Genomic DNA, 16125 nt, shown 5'->3' with positions numbered 1-16125 from the left:
GCTTCAATGATAGGGTAAGCCACAAGCAATTCTTGTTCATAAATATTATAAAAGGAGTTTCAAATATTTTTTCTCTTCCTTTAAATCAATTGAGTCTTCTCTAATCCCAGTTGGAAACCCTGGCCTTCAATTGTGTTAGCCCTCTCTAAGTTAGAGGCATATGTACAGGGTTCTCATGAAGACATCTTACTGAGAGCTTGTTACAGATGCATACAAATAAATGGGATCCCTAAAGGTCACCCAGACTTTCTGTTTCAAGAAATTACCAATTAGGCTATTTAGATTAACTGTCCTACTGAAAACAAAGAAAAACAGATCATTAATATTTTTTCAGCAGGAAATAAAGGAGTGTGTTGACTGGGATAGGATGCATAAAGTATCTTGGGCACTACCAAGGTTTTCTTTCTTAGTCTGAAATTTCCCAGCTATTTACCATATTTCTTGATCTGGGTGGTGACTACATTTTTATACACTTTTTAAAATGTAGATTATGTTATTTTTTAAATTACCTAATGAGGTGTTCAGACTATATGCACTTTACTCCACTCAAGATGTTTTTATTCTACTAAAATGGAAATATTTAGGGTCAAAACAACATTTTCTCAATTCTCACTTCCAAGTGGATTTTAGCAGTCAACAAATTGAAACTTACAAGATCCAAATGAGAATGTGAAAAATATTTCCCTGGCAATTTTTGTCTAGAGCATTAAAGTTTATGATGTAGCAAACTAGAATAATTTCAAGAAGAAATTCTGCAATGCTTCTACTACAGCAAATTTTTAAACAAAGAATTCCTAGTTTTCAAACAACTGCTTTGCATTTTGCATTAGAAAATTCTGATGCAAATGAAAAAAAGTGTATCTTAAGAATTATAATCAGAAGATTGATTCTCTGCCTTTAAATAAAAGAAACTCAACATCATCATGTAGCATAATTGCTATAATTAGGATAATTTCATCAGCCATAGCTAACATTTGTTGAGCATTTACTATGTATAGTATATTTCTAAAGTTTTTTAACATTTTTTTATTTTATAAAGTAGTTCACAATATTTGATTACATTTAATATTCAAACACCAATCTCATCACCATTATACCTTCCAACCACCGTATTTTGGATGTTTCCATCCTGAACCCCAACCCCTGCCCCAAAGTAGAACTGAAATAATATATTATGTATTGTTTTTTTATGAAAAACCAATGGAAATGCTACAAAAAATTTCCTTAGAGGAAAGAGTGTGAAGATGATTGTATTTCACCCAGGGGCCATTCAGCCCTTCCATACTTCTATAAGAGATCTCTAACTTGTTAAAGGTTGAGCCTTGTGTGTGTGTGTGTGTGTGTGTGTGTGTGTGTATATATATATATGTACATATATATGTATATATACTTATATACATATATGTGTGTGCATATATATACACACATGCATATACATGTATATACGTATATATATATATACATATATATCTGTAAAAAAAATGTTTCCCTCTAAAATTGGTTGCTTCCTGTTTTGAGTCTCATCAAATGTGGTACGATACTCCTGGATTATCGGTGGTGTGTGACTGGATCTCTTGGGGCAGGGAGGGGTCTCACCCTCCAGGGCACCCAGAGTGAAACGGCCTGAAGCAGGGTTCGGTGGCATGGTTATGGCAAGTGTCATGTTATGCTCCTTTCTGGGAGAGAAGGACATGCAACTCTGGATGGTGGCCGATGATGAGTTTATCTGGAGCCAGCCAGAGGTGGCTTTATTTCTAAAGTTTAAAAACATGGGATAGCTCAGAGACAAAAATTTCTGCCTTACAAATACAAGGTCTTGAGTTTGATCCCTGGCATTACACACAATTCCCTAGTGAGGTCCTGGTGACTCTCCTGTTTGAAAATCTCAGTGTCACAACCAAGTATGCAAGCCCAAGAGAACAACTTAGCCAAAAATGTGAGTGCCAAATCAAGTGTGCAAATCCTACTAGTACTACAACCAATTGTGTGTGGCCCTCAGTCATAGCAACAAAAATAACTGAAAAGTAGGGGAGGGTTTTGGAAAGCCATTTTTAAAAATATTAGGCTGAAAACACAAAAATGAAGGGCAGTTTCATAAATATTTACAAAGCACTGTAGCTCTGTAGTACTGTCGTCGTCTTGTTCATCGATTTGCTCGAGTGGACACCAGTAACATTTCCATTGTGAGACTTGTTACTGTTTTTGGCATATCAAATACGCCATGGGTACATATCACATTTAATTATAAGTCACTCAAATTTTGTGAGGCAGATAAATATAATTAGTCAGTTCCAGCTTTTAGACCTTAAGTTTGAAATATCTTGTCTTGTACAATATAGTTAACTGACTAAACAAAACTGAGATTCAAATTCAGGTCTGTCTGACCTCAAAACATAGCTCATAATCACTCTTCCACGGGAGTAAAGACTGTTTTAAGAATCATTAAATATTATATTTGACCTTAATAAATATTTTTGAGTTATTTTTCTCCTCAGGGAATAAAATTGAAAGAAAAAAATTTTAATGAAGCCTGAGGACTGAATGATAGTATGCAGGTAAAGGAGTATGCCTTGCATGTGGGTGACCCCAGTCCAATCCCAGCACCACATAATCCCCAGAGTAACTCTTGGTATGCTGAGTTGGCTCAGTTAATCATTGCAGGATCCAAGGAGCACCACATCCTCAGGCTCTCACAATGAGTCTCTCGCCTACTTGATCAAGAGTCACCAGACAGGGGCTGGAGCAAAAGCACAGCAGATAGGGTGTTCAATTCCCAGCATCCCATATGGTCCCCTGAGTACCTCCAAGAGTAATTCCTGAGTGCAGAGCTAGGAGTAACCCCTGTGCATCACCAGGTGTGACCCAAAAAGCAAAAAGAATAAAAAAAATTAAAAAAAAAAGAGTCACCAGACATATCCCTTAGTTTCTTGAGCTCTACTTGGGAACTTTCCTCACTGCCAAAAAATTCAAAGTCTGATGAGTATTTCACTCCTCTATACTCCTTATAGCTCTGCATTCTGAGTCCACATTTTTTTGTCTTAAAGAATTGTTTACCCCCATCTACACAATGAAATACTACACAGCCACCAGGAAAAAATGAAATCATGAAATTGACATAAATAGCTGGATGTGGAGAGTATCATGCAAAGTGAAATGAGTCAGAAAGAGGACAGACAGAATTATTGCACCCATTTGTGGGATTAAAAAAAAAACCACACAATATGAGACTAACACCTAAAGTCAGTAGAAACAAGGCCAGGAGGATTGGCTCACAACTGGAAGCTTACCACAAATGATGGGGGTACGGGGTGGTGGCCAGAGGAAAAGTTAGGATAGAGGTAAGTTGTAGTGCTAGAAGGGACTACTGCAACAGAAATAATCACTCTGGACAAGAACCGAAAACTGGAAGTAGGTAAAGGAACAAACATGATAACCTTTCAGTATATATAGTGCAAACCATAATGCCAAAAGGAGAAATAGAGAGATAGAAATAGAGAGACAGAGTCAGAGACGGAGAAAGAGAAAGAAGAAAACTGCCTGCAAGTTGGGGGCAGGGACTGGGGTGGTGGAAGGAGGAAAACTTGGGACATTGGTAGTGAAAAATGTACATTGGTGAAGGCATGGGTGTTGGAACTCTATATGACTGAAACACAATCATAACCAACTTTGTAACTGTGTATCTTATTGTGATTTCATTAAAAAATAAATTAAATTTTTAAAATTGCCTAATAATGAAGGCTTCTGAGTTGATGTGAGGATATTGTGTCACATTGGAGTCCAGTAAGATTAAGTTGCTTGAATTCTGTGTAGTCTTAAATTTTATGGTGCATCACTTAAAATTTAGTTAACAATAATTTATGATGAAAATATCAAGAGTGATTTTTACATTGTTAGAACATTAGTTATATTGAAATGTTGAGAGTGCTATTCAATTTCTCTGTTGTGACAACATTCATTTTAACTGCTGAAAGCAGTGAAATTAAATGGAGAAGTGGTATACTACTGCTACAGTTTCATGTATTTAAGTGTGACTCTAATCCCTATTATTTTCTACGGATTATGATATTGTTTTGGACACGGTGTATCTATGATGGTGGCAGATGAGAAGTAGAGTTATTCCAGAAGCTTCCAGTTAGATAGGTTGCATGCACCATGATAGCTTTTACTTATAGCTTAAGGAACAAATGGAAAGTTTGTATCATCTATGAAATATGTCCATTCTTACTAAACAAATTAGAACTTGAGAAATTTCTGCTGGTTAGGTCTCCGGACTGACCTATTGTGAGCTGGACCTTGGCTAGGATTCCATTTGTTACTTAGCTCCATTATATCCCATCCTGTGGCTATGAATCTTCATTCTCTCAAAGCTAATGCAAACTCTGTGTCAGACAGTTCTTGAAAATACTAGTCTTTCCTTCTCCCCATGTGTATTTACTTGAGTAAATGACCATACATTTATTTGCCTTTTGAGGCTAGGGGTGCAGGGGGAGGGGGTGTCTTCCCAGCAGTGCTCCGTCCTAAGTGCACTCCTGACTGGGAAAATCAGCCTGAATCCTGGAGGTTCAGTGCTACCGCTCAGTAATGTGGCAACCATGGGCAACCAGCATCTGGCATCTGGCAATGCTAAGTGGTGTATGTATTGGCAGTGATCAAACTCAGGGCTTGAGCCTGCAAGCCACATGTTCTGCCCTTGGAGCTATCCCTCTTGCGCTATCCGTATGTCTTTGGGGAAGAATGAAATCCTTTCCTGGGCACAGTTCTGTTTCAAGGTCCTTTCTCCTAGTAACCTCAGCTTTCTTCAGTCAGTTTTATATGGGTCTGAAATGGGTTCCCATCTGAAAACTGGGCAAGGGATTCTGACTTTTTGAAGGAGCCTCTGTTTAGTCTTTTGGTCCTGCACTCCAGTTTCTTTTGGTTGTATAGATTACATGTACCATTATTTTACCTATCATGGCCTGAAGTTTTAATAATTATCTCCAGAGAACACCTCCAGGCAATCTTGCCATTGACAAAAATTGCACCCACTTTGTTCTGAAAAACTCACCCTTTGTTCTGAAAAACTGACACTTTATTCTGAAAAACTGACACTCACCCCCTTTTAGTTCATGATCCCATCATTCACATCACTCTCAGGGAACACTGTTCAATTTCTGCATTTTCATCACACTGGACTCACCTATGCCACTTCTGCGTTTCCTTGTGCTGCTCATTCCATATCACTTTAGAATATGAGGCACCCAATGTTCTTCCTTGGAGCACAACATCTGATGAGGGTTTAATCCTTACAAGGCATATTCATTGTAGAACACGCACTTGTCTAAGTATTTTAGTTTTCTTCCACATTCTGCCATGATAATTTCATATTTCTAATTCATTCTTGTTAGGCATTGTTTTCTCCAAAACTTAAAGTGCTACCCATCTAGCATGTTAGCACCATTTCCAGATAACTCTCCTCTAAATTTGTGTGCCACTTCACTTTAAAGTGCCTTCATGACGGGGCTAGAGTAATAGCATAGTGGGTAGGGCGTTTGCCTTGTACTCGGCCTACCCGGGTTTGATTCCCAGCATCCCATATGGTCCCCTGAGCACCACCAGGAGTAATTCCTGAGTGCATGAGCCAGGAGTAACCCCTGTGCATTGCTGGGTATGACCCAAAAAAGCAAAAAATCCTTTTAAAATTAAAAAAATAACGTGCCTTCATGACACAGAACTCTTCATAATCTCAAGACTCCATGAAATCCATGTTGGCTTTATTCTAGAGCTTCTCTGGTTCTCTCAGGTATCATTTATTTTATTTTAGTGCTGGATCAAACTGAGAGTCTCACACATGCAAAACAAAATGGCAAGTTCTCTACCACTCAACGGTATGCCTGGCGTGGAGTACAATGGCTCTTTAAGAAAAAAAAAATCTTCCAATAACATTTTGTTATGAACCATTCTGATGAGGTCACTGGTAAGCAGGAGGAAAATGGACTTAAATGCTTTGGGTAATCTTTTTTATTTAGTCTTTTTTTTTTTTTTGCTTGTTTGTTTGTTTGAGTCACACCCTGCAGTTTTCAGGGCTTACTCCTGGCTCTGAGCCGAGAGATCACTCCTGGTGATGTTCAAAGAACCATAGACAGTGCTGAAAATCAAACCAGGATAGGTTGCATGAAAGGCAAGCACCTAATCATTTTACTCTTTTTCCAACCTGAATCTGTTCAGTCATACAGGTCAGAGACCTCTGTATCATCTTTAGGAAGAGGGCAGCACTGACCTGTAGTAAAAAGAACACAGGCTGAGAACACAATAGGCTCTGGGGCTCTGTTAGATTAGTGATTGGACCAAAAGTTCAGTTAATTTCTAAGCTCCAGAAGTAAGACATGAGAGTCTCTTTATAACCTTCCAAGAAAACCTGATTGCTTTCATACTCAGCTTTAATTGATGATTCATCATTGTGGTAAACAATGCCTCCACCCCCAATGCCCATGTGTCCATGTTCTAATTGTGAAACTCATAAAGAGACTTACAGATGTCGAGAAAATGAGTATTTTTAAATGGGGGGATTAATCTGGACTGTCCACTTGGGATATATCCTAGCAATATTAAGGGTCTTATGAGAGAAGCCAGAGTCAGAAAGGAGAGTGGATCAGGGAAACAGAGGTTGGGGGGTCATATTATTTCTGTCTGGGGGACATCAGCAAGGACTGCTATAGTCTAGAATTGGGAAAGGGTTTGAAATAAATTGCTTGCTAGCACTAAAGAAAGAATATAGTCCTGATGACGTTGATTTCGAACTTCCAACCTCAAGAGTTATATGATGATAAATATTGCTTATTTAAGCCACCAGATCTATAGAAGTGTGTTAAAGCAACAACAGAAAACCAATAGTCACATTTCACTGTTTTCCTTCAAGTCTAATCTTGATTGCCTCAACTGTTATGGAATCCAAGATCTGGGTGCACAGCAAAGGCCAATACTCAAGAGACAAGAATCAATGAAAGAGAATGCATTTGTTCAGGTGACATCAAGCTGTGAAGATAGATGGTAGACGTGTTGTCCAAAATCCCATCTCACTGTTAGGCTGGAGATTGAGGTTTATAAAGGGCAGATGGAGTAAATAGCAAAAGTAGAAAATGGTAGTGGGAGAGAAGGGGTCCAACCATGCAGGGTCCTGATGACAGCAACGATCAGATCAAGTTACTGCCGCATACTGGCCTGTTCTTTGTAAAACTCAAGATAACAGGACTGTGCAGTGTCAGTCTTCAGTGATCTTTGTGATGTCTTCAGGGATAAGACATCTGTTTATTCTTTTCCTCTAGTCTGCAATTGGCTCTGAATTTAACCCAAAGTACAGTTTGCAAAGACATTAAAATATTTTAAAAATTAGGAGAAAGGCAAGGGGTAAGAAAAAGTATTAAAATTCCCTAAAATGGGGCTAAAAAGATAGTACAGTGTTTAGGGTGCTTACCTTGCATGCAGCTGACCTGTATTTCATCTCCAGCACTACATATGGTCACCAAAGTCCTACCAGAAGTCATCCCTGAGCAAGATCCAGGAGCCCTGAGCCCTGCTGGGTGTGACTCTAAAAACAAATAAAATTTTATAGAAGCAAATACTTTTTAAAAAAATAAAAGGAGAGGCCCAGAGTGATAGCACAGAGGGTAGGGCATTTGCCTTGCACACAGCCAACCCGGGTTCTATCTCCAGCATCCCATATGGTCCCCCAAGCATCTCCAGGAGTAATTCCTGAGTGCAGAGTCAGGAGTCACCTCTGAGCATAGCTGGGTGTGACACAAAAGCCAAAAATTTTTAAAAAATTGAAAATTAAAAAAATTAAAATAAAAGGATAAAATCCTTTGGTTTACTAGAATATTAGATGAAATTAGAAGTATCATGCTAAATAAAGTTAGTTGGAGTGACAAATATCAGATGATCTCACTCATATATAAATTTATAAAGAAACAAATTAGAAGCAGGAGAGATAGTACAGGAGTTAAGGTACTTTCTGCATGTGGCTGATCAGGGTTCTATCCCCAGTATCCCATATGGTCCCCTGAGCACTGTCAGGAATATCCTCAGTTCATAGCCAGGAGTAAGCCCTGAGCATTGCTGGGTCTAAACCCAAAACTAATAACTAGAAAAAATTAAATTAAAAAAAAAGAGAAATACAATAAAAATCCCATGAAGTCCAAGATGAAGTTTCTAGTGGCCTGCTCACTTATACAGCAATAGCCATAGTTTTCAGAATTTTTTATTACAGCCCACAACCTCTCGAATGAAAATACCTTGTAAATCTTAAAGCATTTCCTTAAAGCTGCAGAGCCTTACTACCAAGAGCAATCGGATCCTCACTGCCAATAGATTGGCACACAACCCAGCTCCCAGTCCCACTGGAGTGCCTGCTTCTCTACCCCATTCTGGGCAGGCCTCTGCGAAGTCCAAGTCAGGCACATGTGTGTCATCACCATGACATTCACAACAGCAATGAAGGAAAAGCAGAACTAAATAAGTCAATGCACATGTCAGATAAATGTGCAGTGTGACTGCACTGTTTACAGGGGAAAGAGGTCAGGAAAAAATGGCATTTAATATTTGCTTTATTTTATTGGTTTGGGGCCATACCTGGCAGTGTTCAGGGTTTATTCTGGGCTCTCTGCTCAAGGATCACTCCTGGTGGGGTTCGGGGGACCATATTTGGTACCAAGAATTGAACCCAGGTAAGCAAGCATACTACCTGCTGTGCTTTTAGGTCCAATACTGCAGTTTTTGAAAGGCTGCTTACTCTGAATAGTGAGAAGAAAAAGGGGAATTTTTGTTTTTTAATAGATTTATAATATTTTAATTTTTCTGTAATAAGAGTGAAAGTTTTTTCCTGTTTATGAAAGCAAACTATTGCAGAGAAATTGGAAATGCACATAAGTACTTGGAAAAGAATAAAGTGCATATCACTACCTCATCACTTAACTGTTAGCATTTTGATACATTTTGTTTCCATTTTTTTTATCCAATTTTCCGTGCAGGCAGATATAAATTCCCATATGTTGAATATTTATTTGCTTATCCTTAATTTTGGGGGGGTCACACCGGGTGATGCACAGGGGTCACTCCTGGCTCTACACTCAAGAATTACCCCTAGCAGTGCTCAGGGTACCATATGGGATGCTGGGAATCAAACCCGGGTCAGCCACGTGCAAGGCAAATGCCCTACTCACTGTGCTATTGCTCCAACCCTTAATTCCTTTTTTTTTTTGCTTTTTTTATGTCACACCTGGCTATGCACAGGGGTTACTCCTGGTTCTGCACTCAGGAATTACTCCTGGCGGTGCTCGGGACCATGTGGGATGCTGGGATTTGAACCAGGGTTGGCCACATGCAAGGCAAATGCCCTCCCCGCTGTGCTATCGCTCCAGCCCCACCAACCCTTAATTCTTAAAAAATACATGTTAGAGAAAGGTGAGATGATATATTGTCCTGATGCTAAACATTCAGATTGTCCCATTTTTTTAATTATAAGTTGCAATGTTATATAATAGTATATGTCCATTTTTCTTCTCAGTTTATCAAAAGTGGAATATGGGTACTTTCATCACCAGGAAAAAATGGTTACATTTAAATATACAATTTTACAGGGCCAAGATGTTTGGTCCAAGGGATGAAGGTAGATTTGCACGTGTGGGATTCCAGCTTTCGTCCCCAAGAACTGCTGGGTGTGACCTCGCTGTCCCTGAGCACCGCAGGGCAGAGCAGCACCACATCACTGCATCTGATCATCAATTCATCCAGTCCTCGTGGCCGGAGAAGCTGTCATTGTCCCCATCTCCAGCAGCTGGAGACACGAGGAGGCTGTAATAAAAAATAAAAAAAAAAAGTATTTTGCATCCTCAGGATATATTCCCAGAAGTGGTATTGCGGGGTTATATGGAAGCTCAATTTCTAGTTTTTGAAGGACTGTCCGTATTGTTTTCCAGAAAGGCTGGACCAGTCGGTATTCCCACCAATAGTGAAATACGTCCCTTCTCCCCACATCCACACCAGCACTGGTTGCTTTTGTTCTTTTGAATGTGTGCCAGTCTCTGTGGTGTGAGATGATATCTCATTGTCGTTTTGATCTGCATCTCTCTGATGACTAGTGATGTGGAGCATTTTTTCATGTGCTTTTTGGTCATTTGTATTTCTTTTTTGAGGAAACTTCTGTTCATTTCTCTCCCATTTTTTGATGGGGTTGGAGATTTTTTTCTTGTACAGTTCTACTAGTGTCTCGTATATCCTGGATATTAATCCCTTATCAAATGGGTATTGGGTAAATATTCTTCCCCATTCTGTGAGCAGAGGGGAGAAGGCAGATGGAATAGAGAAGGGATCGCTAAGAAAATGGTGGCTGGAGGAATCAGTCAGGATGGGGGATGTGTGCCAAAAGTAGATAACAGACCAAACATGATGACCTCTCAGTGTCTGTGTTGCAAGCCATAATACCCAAAAGTAGAGAGAGTATGCGGAATATTGTCTGCCATGGAGGCAGGGGGAGGGAGGAAAGAGAGGGTATATTGGGAATATTGGTGGTGTTGAATGTGCACTGGTGGAGGGATGGGTGTTTGATCACTGTGTGATTGTAACCCAAACATGAAAGCTTGTAACTATCTCACAATGATTCAATAAAATTAAAAAATGAATAAATAAATAAATGATACACCATATTTTAAAAAACACCAGATAAACTAAAAACGAAAGTATTGGGATGAAGTATGAAATTGAAATAGTACCTGCCACACATCCTGTAAGAAGATGTAAGTGGGTAGTACAATGAAATGCATTTACTAACATTATGCCACTCAATAAATTATATCATTCAATAAATGATACCACTCAATAAATGATACCACTCAATAAATGATACCATTATTATTTTACCTTTAAAAAATGCATTATATTTTGCTAGGATCAAAAATCCATATTTATTGGTAGAGGGACGGATGTCACTGTATGACTGAAACCCAACCATGATCAGCTTTGTAACTCTGTATCTCATGGTAATTCAATTAAATATATATTTAATTGTGCAGGTATGTGAATTCAGTGACGGCAAACTCCAGGCCTCAAGGAATAGTGGATGGGAAGGTTCTTTTCATCCCCGTCTCCCATGGGACCCTGGAGGTCATGCCCACAAACTGCCTGCTACTTAAGCATTTTGTTGGCCATGATCCAGAGACACACAAAAGAATTTTTGAACCAAGAAGCTTGCTGCATAGACTTCTCCAGAGCCTAATTATCTGGAATTTTGGAGTTCCAGGAGCACGTGACCTGTTTCATGGCCATGCAACACTTTATACTATTCATAACAAGCATACAAAAGAGAGTATGGGGGAGAGTGTCTGCCAGAGAGGCAGGGGGAAGGGTGGGATGAGAAGATATTGGGAGTCTTAGTAGTAGAAGATGTGTACTGGTGGAGGATCGGGTGATCAATCATTGTATGACTGAAACTCAAACAGGAAATCTTTGTAACTATATCTCACAGTTATTAAAAAATAATAAAATGAAATGAAATTAACATTCTTATTATAAAATTTATGTGGAGTTCATGCCCAATTCAGTCAGCTTAATCAATGGCTGAATAAATAGCAATACTCCTACATTAAAAAAAAAAGTGTCTGTGTCTCCCCTGAGGAGTTAGTATCACCACCTTAAGACCTTTCTTAAAGAGAAGCAGATTTTGTATCTAACACAGGGATATTCCCAGAGAAATACCTCTTTGCCCTCCCTGTAAAGGAAATTATTCTGCTTTCTATCAAAGGGTAGCACTGGCTGGTAAATAATGCCTCTTTGATAGGAGAAGCTGTTTTATAAGTGAAACATGAAAACGAAGCAACAGTTAGTAAGGCGAGAGTCTCTCAGTGCTCTAGAGGCTGGACTGAGACTCAAGGGGATGGTCCTGGAGAGTACACACCCACACACCTTCTGATGTCCCCACCCTTGGCACACAAGATAAGCTCCATATGATAAGACATTTCTTTCAGACTGTGATGGATGCTACGCTCTGATAATTCACAACAGCCTGCTAAAATACAAAGAGAAAATCATTGACTCAGATAGAAAATGATAAGCTAAGACACAGAAAAAGGTCTGAACTCTCTGAAAGCACCTCCACATGTATCTCAAATTCATTTCCCTCTCAACAGTGATCTATTTCACATTTGAGAAAACAGTTCAAATTACATGCAAGTAAAAACTGGAGAACATCGTACTACATTTCTACAATAGAATAGAAATCTAAATAAAATTATTTTCACCAATGAAAGGGAAAAGTAAGAATATTTTTCAAACCCTTGAAAGAAAACACTCAGCAACCAATCTCTATGCTAGACCCTGTGAAGTGTATGGATTTGGATTGCTTTCCTTTAGTAAGTAGTTGAAAACATTGTACCGAAGAAGTGCTTTCTCATTTAAGGGAACTTCTCTCCAGCAACAATAAACACTAGCATTAGGTCATGCTATCAATTATTATAATAGATAGGCATAATAGATCTTGTATAATATGGATTTTTTGAGGACAGTGACAAACACCAAATGGCTAGTCCTTGCACAGATAAATTAAGAGACTATCATTAATCATATTGTATTTATTAAATGTTTTGTGTCTGGTTGTTACAACACTAGAATATTATAGTTATTGTCAGGCTCTTCTTCAAAAAAAAAACAGTTTCCCATAATAAAAAGAAGATTTTTTTTTTGTTGTAAAGGGAGGGAAGTGGTAGCCTGACAGTGTTCCAGAGGCCCAGGGTTTCCACCTGACAATTTTGGCCAATAAAGTTGGTGGTTCAATGATGATGCTTTGAATTTCACTGAGTTTGCAATGATACTCAGGTGCCAGGGTATTCGAGACACTCTGATAGTGTAGAATCCTCCAGGATTGCACTCAGAAATGTTGGCAACCATCTGGTACTCAGACTCTCACTGCTCTACCATTTCTCAGCTACTAAGAATAGTATCTGATATGGAATTAGTGAGTTTATCAGGTGGTTGAGACATATGAACCATGTTTACAAATACAGAAACTGAAGCTTAAATTCTCCAGTGAGTTACAAACAATGAGAATCAAAAAATAAGGGGAAATTCTCACATCAACCTTGCACACAGCTGACCTGGGTTTTATTTCTATTATCCCATATGGTCCCCTATCCCCACCAGGAGTGACCTCTGAGTGCAGACCCAGGAGTGACCTTTCTCTGTATATCTTTTTAAGGGGTTTAGGATGGGAATAGTGGTAAGGAGGTGATACCCAGCAGTGCTCAGGGCTTACTCCTGGCTAGTACTAGAGGACCATATAGGATGCTGGGGATTGAACCTGGGTCCACCACATGCAAGACAGATGCCCTACTTGCTATACTATCTCTCTGGCCCCACTTCTCAATTTGTATCTCCTAAACGCTCCCTCCACCACTAATGCTTTGCAATCATCTTTTCTACATTTTAAATAAGAATGTATTAAACAAGTCAAAATTTTATTCTCTTTCTTTACTGGTTATGGACATAGAGCCGTTCAACGGCAGAGCTAAAGGTAACTGAGTTAAAAGATGTCAAAGGCCTGAGAAGAGATTTTGTCTCCTGACACTGACTAGATCAGGTGCACCATGCCACTAGGAATTTGTGTGAGTGAGACCGAGAAAGCCAGGGAAAGCCAATATTCTTTTCCTCGTGGGATTCAATGAGTCCCTGAATCTGTGCTTTTGACTTGAGCTTGAATCCCTGACCACCTGATTCCTTCAGACAAGCCTGTGTTCTCACTTGAACATGCGTCTCGCTTGCTTGCTTCTTTGTCTCTATGTTTGTGGCTTTTTTCCAGTCTGGAGAGGTCTGTGTTTTCTCTTGAGCATGTACTTCTGCTCTTTTTCTCTTCGCACTTTTTTAAAGTAAGTTTTGTTTAACAAAAATTATATTGCTTCACACACACTAGCATGCTCGTGCACACGCACACATACTCATACACACACACACACACACACACACAACACACAAAATTGCTCCTCCAGAATCTCCAATTCCTTTCTGTTTCTGTCACTTCTGTGACAACAACAATCTGTGTTATACTATATTCCTTCCATGCCTGAATCATCATTGGACTGAGATCAACGTGGTAACGTGTTTCAATCCTTACAGATTGGCAAAGTCTAAAACTCGGCTCCTGCTCTCCCTGTTCTGCCATACCATGTTGAATGCATTCTTTTTTTAAAAAAAAAACCCATACATCCTTTTTATTGTTAAGTCATAAAGAGGTATCAAAATTAAAAGCAAAAATTACAGGGCAAGACTTAACATAACTACTAGGAGCATCAAAGGAAGTGAAAATGGGACTAGGCGCAGGGCAATATGAATTAATGAACATGGGAAGGACAAGGATGGGAAGAACAGTGAGCATGTGCTGAAGATACTAGGGGAGAGGATCTGGTGTTGATCTTAGACAAGTGCCTAGATAAAGAAATAATGGGACAAGATTTCTAAACCCCACTATGTGCTTAAGAGTCATCCTCGCCATTGGCGCTGTCTCTGTCATCCTCTCCTTCCTCAGCCTCTTTTTCATCATCCTTGATCAACTCTAGCTGGTCTTCCCCCCATCTTCATTATCATCATTATCAAGCAGGTCCCCCTCCTCAGCAGAGTCATCTGCACCCCCTCAGATTCCATCTTCACATTAGTCTCATCCTTCTTCAGGGAGCTGCTGCTCTGCTCCTCTCCTGATTTGTCATTCTTCATCTCTACTGCTTGTTTGCTTTGTTCCTTTTCTATTTTTTCCAGGTTTTCCAGTAGAGAATCCACTTTTTTGTTTTATCTGGGTCAATTCCTTCTTGATAACCTGAATATCATCTCCTTTTATCTTTCCAGACTCGGAAGATCCTCTCTGTCCACTCTTAGAATTGAAGCTACTTTTGCCCCTTCGTGAGCTGTTTCCTGATACACGCTGGCATTTTGAGAGCACTACAGCCCAAGCAATAGGGGGAGGAGGAGGAACACGTGCTGGATAACAGTACATCCTGTCATAATAATCCCGTTGAAAGTCATAGTCCAAATCAAAAGAGGAGGGGCTGGAGAGATAGCACAGCGGGTAGGGCATTTGCCTTGCACGCGGCCGACCCGGGTTCAAATCCCAGCATCCCATATGGTCCCCTGAGCATGGCCAGGGGTAATTCCTGAGTGCAGAGCCAGGAGTAACCCCTGTGTATTGCCAGGTGTGACCCAAAAAGCAAAAAAAAAAAAAAAAAAAAAGCAAATCAAAAGAGGAGCTGTACATCTCTGCTGCAGATCATTTCACACCTGCTTTTCCTCGGTTCACTTTTGGCTCTGCAGCCAGATTAATGTCTAAAACCTGGCCAGCAATCCTTCTGCCATCCTCTCCCGCCACAGCAGCACAAGCATTTCTCTCATTAACATACTGAACAATGGCAAAGCCCTTATGAACAGAGCAGTCAACAATTTTGCCATGTTTTGAGAAGATTGCCTCCACATCAGACTTCTTGACCACCAGAGTATTCAGATTCCCAATGAATTCACGGGAATTCATGGAGTGAGGGTCTGTCTTGTTGGTAACATTGCTGACCATTATCTTTGATGATTAAGTTCCTCACGTAGTCAGAAAGAATGCACCTGAACATCAAAAAAATCTCACAAAGGGGGAGGGAGAAGAGATTCGATCTGAATCTCCTACTCCCGGGTTCTACGTGGAGAAGTCGACTGCTGCTCGAGGTGGGAAACGTTGTCTCAACCGCTCAACCTTCGCCTCTTCACAAAAAAATCATTGAATGCATTCTTAAGTGTGTATTATGGGCCATACACCCATGTTTAGTGCCTTATATTCATTTTCTTATTTAATCCTTTAGAATTCTTGGCTTAAATGCACTTGCTCAGTTTATAAACTCAGGATGTGTCAAAGACAGGATCACGCAGAAACTCTTTGACTCTTGAGTACTGGTACTTAATCATCATGTCCCGTGTTTGACTTTCTAGTTCAAAGTCAGGTGAATATGTCACATTGGTTTCTCAATCTCTAAATAAGGATGTTGTTTTTACTGCTAATGTGCACCTTCCTCACCTTTCTCATTCACTGTCAATTATCTCCCCTGTGTTAATCATTTCTGGAGAATGTTTAACCTAGGA

The 16125-nt window shown here is 39.6% G+C and overlaps 1 pseudogene; it reads right to left on the bottom strand.

Annotated features, from left to right (window-relative positions):
- Window positions 1-14260: 14260 nt before the first annotated feature.
- LOC101556872 (heterogeneous nuclear ribonucleoproteins C1/C2-like) lies at window positions 14261-15571 on the bottom strand (annotated as a pseudogene).
- Window positions 15572-16125: the final 554 nt, after the last annotated feature.

Source organism: Sorex araneus, chromosome 2, assembly GCF_027595985.1.
Source record: "Sorex araneus isolate mSorAra2 chromosome 2, mSorAra2.pri, whole genome shotgun sequence".
Classification (NCBI taxonomy): domain Eukaryota; kingdom Metazoa; phylum Chordata; class Mammalia; order Eulipotyphla; family Soricidae; genus Sorex; species Sorex araneus.
Note: the sequence above shows the minus strand (reverse complement) of the source record. Positions and strands in the feature narration are given on the sequence as shown.